Source organism: Camelus dromedarius, chromosome 3 (genome assembly GCF_036321535.1).
Source record: "Camelus dromedarius isolate mCamDro1 chromosome 3, mCamDro1.pat, whole genome shotgun sequence".
Taxonomy (NCBI): Eukaryota; Metazoa; Chordata; class Mammalia; order Artiodactyla; family Camelidae; genus Camelus; species Camelus dromedarius.
Genome location: NC_087438.1, coordinates 7,350,618 through 7,363,598, shown reverse-complemented (window position 1 = coordinate 7,363,598; position 12,981 = coordinate 7,350,618). Strand labels below are relative to the sequence as shown.

The 12,981-nt window shown below is 48.9% G+C and overlaps 1 long non-coding RNA gene across 1 annotated transcript in view; it reads left to right on the top strand.

The window, feature by feature from the left end:
* LOC116150099 (uncharacterized) overlaps positions 1-3,507 on the top strand; it is a 30,709-nt gene extending 27,202 nt beyond the window's left edge. Inside the window, exon 4 of the long non-coding RNA XR_004133774.2 lies at positions 2,688-3,507. This is a non-coding gene — a long non-coding RNA (uncharacterized LOC116150099). The remainder of the gene's footprint in view (positions 1-2,687) is intronic.
* Positions 3,508-12,981: the final 9,474 nt, after the last annotated feature.

Sequence of the window (12,981 nt, the reverse complement as noted above, 5' to 3'; positions counted from 1 at the left end):
TGCGGCAGCCCCGGGGAAGCTAACATGGTCTGTAATCAAAGCTTCGTGTAATTTTAAGAAAATGCTCTATTTTCAGCCCGGTGCTGGGCCGTGTGCTCCTACGAAGACAGACAGCATCCTCAGTCTATGCTTCCAGCTGGAGGATGTGAGCGCAGACTCCAGGGGAGACCCCGCCTCCTCTCAACCTTCCGGAGAAGTCCCCTTGGGGTCCGGATGCCCGGAGGCTTCTGGGCAGCCAAGCTCTCCACCAGCAGAAAACACGGTTCTTCAGGCTACCAGTCGAGGCCTAACTGCCCTTGAACGTGGTTTGTCCCACCCTCCGCGGTAGTCTGTGCCGCGCGGTGACAGGGAGGCGGCGGCCTGGAAGATAAACACCTTGAAAGGCCAGGCACACCCACCTGCCATTCCCAGAACCTGACCCAGTGGGTGGACGCCCACTTATCAGCCCGGGCCACGTATATCGAGGTTTGCTGACCAGAATCACCCCCCTTTATTATCATCCTAGTCACATTTTAACTTCACTTCAGTTATTCAGAAAAATAACAAATTATGCATTCCATGGCTTCCTGAATCAAAGGCAAAGTGTACTGCGAGCACAATGGCTAATCAGGCTACCTCCAGGATGCTGTGATGAGCATTCCTTAGCAAGCCGGCATCTTTCTCAAATTGAATAATCACTCCACGTACTAGTTTGCTGGGGCGGCAGTGACAAAGCACCATTAACCGAGTGGCTGGGGCCAGCAGGGTTGATTCCTTCCGAGGGCATGGGCGAGAGTGTGGTCCACCTTCCCCTCTGGCTTCGGGGCTTTACTGGCCATCTCTGGCCTTCTTTGGCTTGTGGGCGTGTCAGCCCAACCTTCGTGTGGCGCTCTCCCTGTCTGCGCGTCTGTGTCCACGTTTCCACTTTGTCCAAGGGCACCAGTCGTACTTATTAAGACCCACTGTATCCGGTATGAACTTAGGTTAACTAACCACGTCTGCAATGACCCTACTGACATTGTCACATTCTGGGGTTCTAGGGGTTAGGATTTCAACATATGAATCCTCAGGGTGGCCGGGAACATAATTCAACCCAAAACACTCCATTTCAATTATTTTTGTTAAAACCTGTACCTTAATGTATCAGGTTTGCTTTCAGTGGGTGTAACCTCCGAAACGGTAACGTAGGGGTTTAAAGCATCACTTGGTACCATTTTGGAAAACTGTTCAAAATTTTTTACAAAGCCAAATAGAGACTCTCTGATCCCTAAATTCACTCCAAGACACACGCTGAAGAGGAATGTGTGTGTGTTCACCGAACGCAGGTGCCGGGATTTACAGAGCAGCGCTGTTGCTAATTGCCAAGACCGGTGACTGTCCCAGGTCCCACCAGCAGGGGGGCTGGTGGCTAAATGCTGGTGGGCCCCTCGGAGGAATTTCACGAGGCAGTGGAAAGGAGCACACGCCAGCCTCACATAGCAATACAGACGGACCTAGCGACTGTCATGTCAGCCGGAAAAGTCAGACACCAAAGAGAACAGAGTTTCGTTCTGTTTACTTGCATTTCAAAACCAGATGAGAATGTCAGGGTCAGGCAGGCGGTTACCCTTGGGCGGGGAACCAGTGGCCCATGGGACTAGGGGAGCCGTTCCTCTGCTGTTGATAATGTTCTGTTTCTCCATCTCAGTGCTGGTTGCTAATGTGGTCAGTTTGTGAAATTCACTGAGCTGGATTTACAAGAAATGCACTTTTTCTGAGACGTGCACTTGTTTTATAGGTATATTGTGCTCATTGGAAGGTTTAATTAAGAAAAATGTACCCTGTCCTATTAAGTACGAGCACAGTGATTTAGGGCCAAACATCTCTAAGCTCGATTTCTTTTCACTTGTAAAATGAAATTATAAGAGTTACTCCCATTCCGATAGAATCAGTATGCAGAATAGTGTAAGTATTGCTCCTGGCTCATAGTAATTGCTCAATAAATGTCAGCATTTTTTTAACTCGGCAAAAAATTCTTTGGTGATGGACAGATAGCGGTCCCCTTTGGGGGGCTGTGACTGGGGTGGGGAGTGAGGGCCTCTGGGGGGCAGGTGATGGGTGGAGCTGAGCGGTGCTCACAGGCATTGCTCACTTGGTAATCATTCTCCCAGCTGTGTGCTTGACGTGTGGGCTTTTCTGGGCATACGTTATACTTTAATTTTAAAATAGTTTGCCAAAGGTGAAAAGAAAGGTCTCCATTTTGTAGATGGTGAGGATTGGATGAGCTAGTATACATAAAGCACTGAGCACGGTGCTCAGTCACTGTCTGCTGGTAAACTTGCACAATTCCTCATCCAACAGCATTCTTTGGGTTTGGGCATTCAATCTGGGGGGGCCTTAGGCAGATGGGGCACATCCTGAGTATCATGCACCACCCCCAGCAGCCTGAGGTCGTGCCTTACGATAAACACGGTGTTGCTACTCACACCACGGGGGATACACTGCCCTGCACTGGTTCAGATCAGTTTTGCTGCCAGATATGGGTTTTGTCTCCAAACTCACCAAAAAGTGTCTTTCTCAGGCTTTTTGGATTTCAGAATTGTGGATAAGGGACTAGACACCTGTGTCATCATTATATGACGATATGTTTTTTTTCTGCAGCTGGAAATCAGATCATTAGTGCCCCAGGCTTGTCCTTATCAATATTAAGCCATGTTTCCCACTTGCAGAGACTTGGAAACTGGAAAGGAAACAGGAAGTACTTCCCAAAAGGTACAAACATCCTTGGACATTCGTCACCTGGGAGCTGATCAGACTTCCAGAACCTCAGGTCCTGCCCAGGACCTACAAAGCTGGATGCATTTTAACCAGGCCCAGGCGAGTCAAGTGCATATTCAAGTTTGAGACTCTCTGCTCCAACCCGAAGCCTTTATTGGCTGATGGGAGGTGAGGTCTGGAGAGCACAAGGGCAGAGCCCAGGACCCCCACAGCGACTTAATGCGAGAAGTTCTAGGAACTTGTGCTTGGCTGCTGTCCAAATGTCTTCTTCCCACCATTTGATGATCTCAGTAAAGACCGTTTATTTCTCTGATAATTATGACTGCGGGTAGTGTGTAAAATGTCCCTCTCCTATTACATTTAATTCAGGCACCAAACCAAACAAAACATGAAAAGGTAGGAAAGAAAGGAGTAGAACGAGGGATTAGTAAGATATAAAAATAAGACAGACACAAGGTGCATTTTTCTCTGACTCTTTGGTGAAAAAGATCAGATAACAGGACACCTGGAGGTGAGGGGCCTCCAGAAACACAGCGAGGGAGAGGCTCAGCGGGGAATTTTGGATCATTCCTGTTGGAAGAATAATTGAGAATTTAGCCCATCCCAGGGAATGAAACTTCCCTGGCCTCTCTCGGGATAGGCTACTTTCAGCCTCGTGGCGAGATCATAAAATAAGACAGAGGCGTTACCCCAGAGGAAATGCTGTTTCCTCTGTGTCTGAGCCACAAGCTGCTGTGTCACAAAGCTGACCAGTGAAGTGGGGGCCCTGACGTGAGCCGCCAGGGGAACGTGACCACTTTTTAAATGTTTTCTTAAAGGTCAGCCTCCACCTTTCCAGCCTGGAGTTGATTTTTGGAAATGGTAAAAAATTCATCAGAATCAAGTCAAGTGATTGAGGTGGTGACCAAACTCAGTTCCATTTTAGGAAGCAAATCCAAACTGTGGCCACAATGTGACATTCTTGGTTTCTTTGTGTGCATTGTCATGTGGGTCTAAAGGCAACTCCTTAGGAAAGTCCCAAGACAGGTTTACGTAAGGCAGCAGCATTGGGAAAAGCCTGGAGCGTCTCAAAAGTGGTTCTGTCAAACCTACTGGATAGGAGAAAATATAAGCAAATGATATGACCAGTAAGGAGTTAATATTCAGCATACATAAACAGCTCATACAACTCAACACCAAAAAAAAAAAAAAATCAACCTAATTAAAAAATGAGCAGAAGAACTGAATAGACATTTCTCCCAAAGGAGATATACAGATGGCCACCAGGCACATGAAAAGATGCTCAACATCACCAGTCCTCAGAGAAATGCAAATCAAAACCGCAATGAGGTGTCACCTCACACCTGTCAGAATGGCCATCATCAAAAAGACCACAAATAGCAAATGCTGGTGAGGATGTGGAGAAAGGGAACCCTTGTACACTGTAGGTGGGAATGTAAATTGGTGCAGCCACTGTGGAAAACAGTATGGAGGGTCCTCAAAAAACTAAAAACAGAACTACCGTATGAACCAGCAATTCCACTCTTGGGTATTTATCTAAAAAAACCAAAAACACTAATTTCAAAAGATACATGCACCCCAGTGTTTATAGCAGCATTATTTACAATAACCAAGATATGGAAGAATCCTAAATGTCCACCAGTAGATGAATGGGTAAAGATGTGGTATACATGTACAATGGAATACTACTCAGCCATAAAAAAGGATGAAATTTTGCCATTTACAGCAACGTGGATGGACCTGGAGGGTATTATGCTTAGTGACATAAATCAGACAGAGAAAGACAAATACTGTATGATATCACTTATATGTGGACTCTAAAAAGTAAAACTAGTGAATATAACAAGAAACTGACTCACAGATATAGAGAACAAACTAGTGGTTACCACTGGGGAGAGGAAAGGGGGGAGGGGCAGGAAGGGGAAGGGGATTAAGAAGTACAAACTATTATGTATAAACTAAATAAGCTACAAGGATATATTGCACAGCACAGGGAAAAGGCCAGTATTTTATGATAACTATAAATGGAGCATAACCTTTAAAAATTGTGAATCACTATGTCATACACCTGAAACTGTAAGATCGTAAATCCACTGTACCTCAATAAAATAAAATAATAAAATCAAAAGCATCACCAAAAAACAGTGGTTCTGTCAAAAAAGCAGTTTCCTCATCATGTTCCCTTTGTCAAATTTTACCTTCACCCCATTTCCAGTTTCAGACACAGGACAGGGAGGGTGTTGCTGGTGTCGAGGAGGAAAATAGGGTCACCACCCAGGGGGGCCGGGCCACGGCAGGTGGCAGAGGGCCAGGCAGAAGAAGGGACCAGACACAGCTGTGTTCCTCTCCTCTGGCCGCCATGACAAAGTACCACAGAATGGGGGCTTAAACAACAGAAAGGCGCCGTCACAGTCCTGGAGGCTGGGAGTCCGAGATCCAGGTGTTGGCAGGGTGTGCTCCCCCTGAGATCCAGTTAGAACCCTTCCTTGCCTCCTCCTGGCTTCTGGTGGTTGACCAGCTGCCTTTGGCATTTCCTGGCCTACAGCTGCATCACTGTGACCTCTGTTTCCAACGTCACATGGTGTTCTCCCTGTGTCTCTGTCTTCACATGGCCGTCTCCTTATAAAGGACACCAGTCATGCTGAATGAGGGCTCACCTGACTTCAGTAGCACCGTCGCTCAGCTGCTTGCATCTGCAACGACCCAAATTCCAAATAAGGTCATGTTTTGAGGTACTGGAGGTTAAGACTTCAACATATTCTTTTTGGGGGAGATACAACTCACCCCATAATACCACCTTTGTCACAGTTGCTTCTGGGATGGTGTTAATTAGACTCGTTCACCCGATCTTCCCATTGGGTCCTGTTTTTACTTCTGTTGCCTTCCATTAGCCATTGGAATCCCAAAGGCAAGAACAGGTAGGGTTTTTAATTCACACACCAAGCTCTTGAGAATCAGAAGGAAAGGCTGTAAGGCCATGGAGCAGCTGGGTTAAATCCTAATAAAGACCCCGGAGGGGGAGGGACATCCATGGCCCTGCCCATCACAGACTGCATGGGAATCATGGGGATGCAGTGGGCTGAGGCCACACCGTGAAGGAGGTTAGGGTCTAGGCGAGTGGGGCGGAGGGGGTTAGGGAGGGAAGGACGGGTGTGCTCAGTCTGGCCAGAGGCTGAGTGGGAGCCAGAGGGAGTCAAGCCATCTTCCCGGCACAGATATCATTCTTTGGGGGCTGGGGTCAGCTTCCTGCACAGTCTTTTCACTTCCAGCTGCCTGGACCACCTGCAGCTCATCCCCTGAACATTCTCCACGCCTTGAGCCTTGGCTGCCCCATGTGGACACCCTGGTTGTCAACAGGTCAGGACACCCAAAAGCATGAAGGTGAGCCTCGGCTCGGGAGAGACAGTGATGGAGAGGAGGGGGGTCTTCACCAGCCCCAGGGAGGGTGCATTCACCTCCTGTGGCCACTGCAACAAGTACCACAAACTGGGTGGCTTAAAACAACAGAAATATATTCTCTCCCCATTCTGGAGAAGCCAGAAGTCTGAAATGAAGTGTCAGGGGGAGGAACTCTATCTGAAGTCTCTGAGAGAGAGCCTGTCCTTGCCTCCTCCAGCTTCAGGAGGCAGCCCACATTCCTTGGTTTGTGGCTGCATCATTCTGATCTCTGCCTCTGTGGTCACATCACCTTTTCCTCCTCCACGTCAAACCTCCCTCTACTTTCCTCTTCTAAAAATGCATGTGATGGCATGTAGGGCCCACCTGGATAATCTAGGCTAATCTTCCCCCCTCAAGATCCTTAATTTAATTGCATCTGCAAAGACAGCTTTATACAGTCAGAGTCACGTTTACAGTTTCCAGGGTTTAAAGCTGATCTCTCTGGGGGTCATTCTTCACCCCACAATAGCAGGAAGTATGGGAACTGGGCCACCCATCCTATTGACAGGTAGCAGCTCAGGCTCATCGGCCCCTCCACCTCTTGCCCCTGAGGGGTGCCTGAGGGGGTCCTCCTGAGGCTCTAACCCTCCTTCCCCACTGGCTTTCCCCAGGTTCTCCAGCTCTCCATGAGTGGGTCTGAGTGGCCTGGGAAGGAGACTGGTGCAGGCAGAGAAGGTCCATTCACCTGCCTGGCTGGGGCACGGCAACTCCGCCTGTCCGAAGTGAACCATGAGTTGGCCGTCTTGGTGGTTCCCATAATAACCAGCTTGAGCATCATCCAACTCTCATTCCATCCCGAAGATTCTATGCTTTAAATCCTCACGGGTCTAACTCGGGGGTAGGGACCAGAGCATCACCATCACCTGGGAGCTTGATGGAAAAGCAGGCACTCAGGCCCTGCTCCAGGCCTCCAGGATCAGAATCTGCATGTTAACTCGATTCCTGGGAGATTCTGGGGGCCACTACCGTGAGAGAAATGCGGGTCTAAACACCTCTAGGATGGGCCTTCTCACCAGCACAGCAGCTGCATGGCTCCCCAGGGGAGGGGAGCGGTTTGGCAGCAAAGCAGTGCTCATTAGTCTATTCATCTTCTTGAGACAATCTATTTTGAATTTCAAATAACATTCTAAACCTTGGCTTGGGTTGTTATTCTTACCCAGGGGCGGGGCAGGTGCCCTTTCTCCTGACCAGCTCTTAAGCAGCAGGCCCCGCCCTCACATGGCCACCTGCCCAGTCATCTCCAAAACCAATCTGATCCAGGCCCTTCCTGCCAGAACATCCGTTGTTTGTCCACAAGCATCCTTTCCCTTTCCTTCAGAGAAGGTCTCATCCTGTGGGAAGGGCTGCCAATCACAGCCTGCTCATCTCCCGCCCTTCAGCTGTCACATGACCCAGGTCCCACGGGAATCACACGACTCGTAATTGCTTACGTAAAGTACTCTGTGCCCCCGGCCACAGAGGTTGGGCCAGCATTGGTCATGTGACTGGAGCTAGACCAGAGTTCTTCCCAGGGGCTTTTCATACTGAAGCTAGGGAACAGTCTCTCTTCTTCAGGGATCTCTAAACTGAAATGATGTCAGTAGGCACGGCCACACCAAGGTACTCCCTCTGGCCGCCTGCCACACGGAGGTACAGTCGTCCCTCAGTACCTGCTGGGGGTTGGTTCCAGGCCCCACCGCAGACGCCGACTTCGGGGGTTGCTTACGTCCCTCATGTCAAATGACGTGGCGATACCGAGCAGGACCCTGTGCCCTCCCCCCCAACCCCTGCCTCTTGTTTACAGAAAAGCTGGTCTCCCAGGCCTCCCTGCGTCACAGAAGAGCAGGCTCAAGCAGTTGATGAGGACAAGGCTGCAGGCACTGGGGGACAGCAATGACTCCGACCGCCTGTCTCAACAATTCACTGGGATTAGTCCTTCATCTCCCTTTGGAACTTTCATGGCTGAACAGAGTCTTTGGAGTTTGTTTTTGTTTTTGTTTTTGAGGGAAGGATGCCGGGTCCACCAGACTGCAATTATTCTGATTAAAAACAACTTTCCTTTTTGTTACCAAGGCTGTTGCCCCCAGGATCATAACCCTGCCCCTCCCTCGACTAGAAACCAATTAATCTTTTCTAAAGTCTCTGGAGGCAGCAGCAGAGAAGAAACAAGAACTTATTAGAACCCCCAGAGTTGAAGATGGTGGGGGATTTGACTTCCAGCGAACCTTTAGCCTCATTATACGCTCACTGTAATATACTAACGAGCTGAATGGCACACCCACCAGCGCCGTGACACTTGACAATTGCCATGACAGCAAGTGGAAAAGCCCATGCGAGGACTGAGAAGCCCATACAAGGCCTGATTGGCTCCATCACACTTGAAAGGAGGCCATGATGGCGGGAGCCTCCCATAAAAGTCCACGCGGCCCGACCTGGGCTGGAGCTGTCCCTACCGGCCCTCTCGGCTGGTGGCTCCCCACCCGGGCACCTCTTCTCCATTCACGTGCTTTTTGTTCATTCTCACTGCTCAAGCACTTTCCTTCCTTTTCCTCTTTTGAGAGATGAAAGCAGTTTTCACTCTGTCCCTCTGTCCCTCAGCTATGAATTCTTTCCAGCCAGCGGGCAAGGACCCTCGCTTTGGTGGGCCTCCTAATTCAGGGGCCTCACTATTGGCTAACAGTAGTCTTTGCGTATAACCTACACACATCCTCCTTTATACTTTACATCATCTCTAGACTACTTATCACACTTAATACAATGTCAGGGCTGTGTCAGTAGCTGCCAATTCACAGCAAATTCAAGTTTTGCTTTCCGGAACTTTCAGGAATTTTTTAAAAAATATTTTTTGATCCAAGGTTGGTTGAATCCATGAATGCAGAACCCACGTATTCGAGGGCTGACAGCACCCTGTGGATATGACTGCCTTGTGGCGCCCTGCCCCGCAGAGGTGCCCTGCCACATGGGGAGTGCCCACCTGCAGGGGGAGGACTTGCGCCCTGCAGAGAAGCCTAGATCAGAGTCAGAACAGAAGGATTCCTGGCTCCCCTCAGAAGCCCTCTTCTAGTCCTGAGGTCATTAGAGCCACTTCCCCCAGAGCCCGTCTACCACATTCCTTTTCCTACCTGAAGTAGTTTGAATTTGGTTTCTGTCCTTTGCAAATGAAAAAATCCTAACTTACACATCCCCTTCTTGAAACCTTTCCATGGCTGCCATGCAGGGGGACAGGGTCATTCTCCTCATCTTGGCATCAAGAGACCCTCCCTATCAAACTCCAAGTCCATGATTTATTCCCACAGAAACGAGGCCCTTGCACTCAGAACTCTTCAAATGTGCAGGTGCCTGCTGCGAAATTCCAGGCCCTTTGTTTCCTCCCAGTGTGTCAGTCTGCACCTGGACAACCACAGCATCACATTGCACTGCAATTAATTTGCATCTGTGTTTCCCCTCGCTAGGCTGTGAGCATCCCAGAAGGACAGTCAGCCTTGTAGTCCTGGGGTCCAGTAGATTCTAGAATCAAAGAACTCACTTAGCAAATACCGTGGACAGACATCCAAACTCCATGCGTGGCTTCTGAGCACTGTGTCCGTGAACACGTTGTGCTTCTGTGAATATTCATGAACAGAGTTCATTCCCCCTTATCTGAGGTTTAATTTTCTGCAGTTTTGTTCCCTGTGTTCAACTACAGTCCAAAAACATTAAATGGAAAATTCCAGAAATAAGCAATTTGTAAGTTTTCAATTCTGTGCCATCTGAGTAGCATGTTGAAGTCTCCAGCCGTCCACTCCATCCTGCCCAGGATGTGAATCACTTCGTCCAGCATGTCCCACCCACTAAGTCCCTTAGTAGCTGTCTCGGATATCAGCTCCACTGCTGTGGTGTGGCCGTGCTTGTGTTAAAAATAACCCTTATTTTACTTCATAATGGCCCCAGAACACAAAGGCAGTGATGCTGGCAGTGTGGACAAGCCAAAAAGAAACATCAAGTGCTTCCTTGAAATGAAAAAGAGAAACTTCTTGACTTAATTAGGAAAAAAAAAATATCATACACTGAGGTTGATAAGATCTACAGTAAGAATGTAGCTTCTATCCATGAAATTGTGAGGAGAAAAAAATTCCTGTTAGTTTTGCTGTGGAATCTCAGACTACAAATTTACAGCCACGGTGCATGATAAATGCTTAGTTAAGATGGAAAAAGTATTAAATTTGTGCAATAAGATATTTTTGAGAGAGAGGGAGAGAGACCACATTCATATAATTCTCATTACATTATTATGATTGTTCTGTTTTATTGTTAGTTATCATTGTTAATCTCTTACTGTGCATAATTTACAAATTAAACTCTATCACAGATATATATGTATAGACAAAAACTTAGTACCTATAGGGTTTGGTACTGTCTGCAGTTTCAGGCATCCCCTGGGCGGGGGGTGGGTTCTTGGAATGGGTCTCAGAACTTGTCCCTGCAGATAAAGGGGGACAAGCATACTGTCAGAAAGGCCACAAACTGCCTCTGTGCTGCAGACTCCGCATCTATAAAAAGGGCAAGATCAATGCTCCCACGTCATGGGCTTGTCGTCAGAGGCTCCTGTATCACAGTGCCCATGAGGCGTCTGGGACAGCGTCTGGCCTCCAGGAAGTATCCAGAGGATTAATTTGTAGTATTTACACTTTCTCTCCCCCTACCCACTTCCTCTTCCTTTCTCTCCCCTTCCCCGTGCCATCTTCTCCTGTCACTTCCTCACCCACTCCCTGTCTGTCAGCAGAGGGGTTACTGGGTACCACGTGTACCCACTTCCACTATGGGAAGTGCCTGGGGCTGGTTCTAAGGCAGCTGAGATCTGCTAAGATCTGAATAGAAAAAAGGGCCCCCTGCGAGCCCATTTCGTGGGCTCCACTCCACCCCACCCTCCGCCCCCACTTTAGAGCCTGTTTCCAGCCAGGTGCCCCAGGGCGCGGATGTCCTCATCCTCCAGACGTGATCCTCGGTTTACCCCCTGCTTGGCAGACCTGCAGCAGCCACGATGCCCGAGCCCATCAGCTCAGCTCCAGGGAGCTCCCCCCACTCCAGAGAACGGTCCCTTGAAAGGTGGAAAGATGTGTTTCCTTCTGCACGATAACTTTTCCCTCTGATATCTTATTCCCCTCAGCCAGATTCACTTAGTAAATTTCCCATTGGAATAATCAGTTCTGAGCATCTGGATTTACTCTCTGAGACGCCAGGCGGGTCATTAAATTGTCCTCCAGGTCGACAGCCCGGGACACCAGAGTCGGGGCATTCAGGCAGGGAGGGGCCGCTGGGGCGGACCCTGAGATCAGCAGCAGACAGCACATCTGGGAAGTTGCCTCTCCACAGCTGGATCATTCAGCTGACTCCTGCCGTGCTGAGCACTCAAAGCTGCACCGTGTCATCATCGTGGGTGAAAGACCTGCGATCGGGAGGGACACGGCGGCAGAGATGCAGAGGACAGCTCGGTCGTCGCATCCTTCTGTTACTTTTTGCCTGTCTGTATCCCTGTCTGCTCCCTAACGTCCTTGGGGAGGCCCCCTGTCCCTGTGTCAGTCTTGGGGTGTGAGTGGGACCCAGGTCTGGCTGCTCGAAAGGCCCCCCTCCCTGCTGCTATGATTCACCAGGATGGGGTGGGGGTCCCCAAAGCGGCTCCTGTGCTTACCAAAACCTCCACCGAGTCTACAGATGAAGGAAGGAAAGTTCTAGAAGGCTTCCTCTGAATGACCCAATTTAACTACTTCTGAAGCTGATGCTGGCTCATTGTTTCAAGAACAGGAACTGAAGAATTCTCTTTTTTGGGCAACTGGTTAGGCTGAGATTCCTGACTTTTCAACAAGGAGACCCTGATTACTGCCCTCCTGCTTCTTCACTTGTTCCTGCTCCCCAGGGACCCTAGCCCTCAGTCCGGACCTTTGCCTGCAGCCCTCTGTTAGTGTCCTGTGGGCTACCCCAGCAAGTTACCACCCACCGGTCGGCTTAAAACAGCAGGAGTCTAGTCTCCGGCAGCTCTGGAAGCCAGAAGCCCAGTCCGTGTTGGCCACACCCCCCCGGAAGTCTTTAGCGGAGCATCCTTCCTGCCTCTCCCAGCTCCTGGAGGCTCCCGGCACTCCTTGGATTGTGGCTGCACTTCCCCCAGTCTCTGCCTCTGTCTTCACATGGCCTTCTCCCCTGTGTGTCTCTGTCTCTGGCCTCTCTTCTTATAAGAACATGATTTTAAATCCAGATTCTTCGCTAATTACGTCTGCAAAGACCTTATTTCCAAATAAGGTCACATTGACAGGTCCCAGGTGGACTTGAATTTTGAGGGGAAACAAACCCATTATGGTGCCCCATTCCTTCCAGTGCCCGCAAGGATCTGGGTCCCACCATCCCCAGACTGCTTTCATGACCCTAGGGCCTTGGCAGTTAAGCTGGTTATTTCCAGGGTCCCCGTCCCTCAAAAATTGATCTCCCATTCCAAGGGCCCCTGTATACCACTAAAAAATTCCCAGAATTTCTGGAAAAGAAGTGTATGCAATATTGATGTTATCCAGAGGTCCATGAAGTGACACCAGCAGCATTTTTTTATTTTCCTTTGGATCTGGTCTTTAAAACACCAGAAAGACCTGGGAAGGCATAATTGTTTATAGTAAATAAAAGAAGCATTTAAAAAAGTCTGTATTTTGGGGGTTTTTGGTTTGGTTTGGTTTTTATTTTTAGTTGTGGTAAAATACATGTAACATAAAATTTACCATTTTAACCATTTTTAAGTGTACAGTTTATTCAGTAGCATTAAGTTCACTCACACTGTTTTACAGTCATCACCACCACCCATCTCCAGAA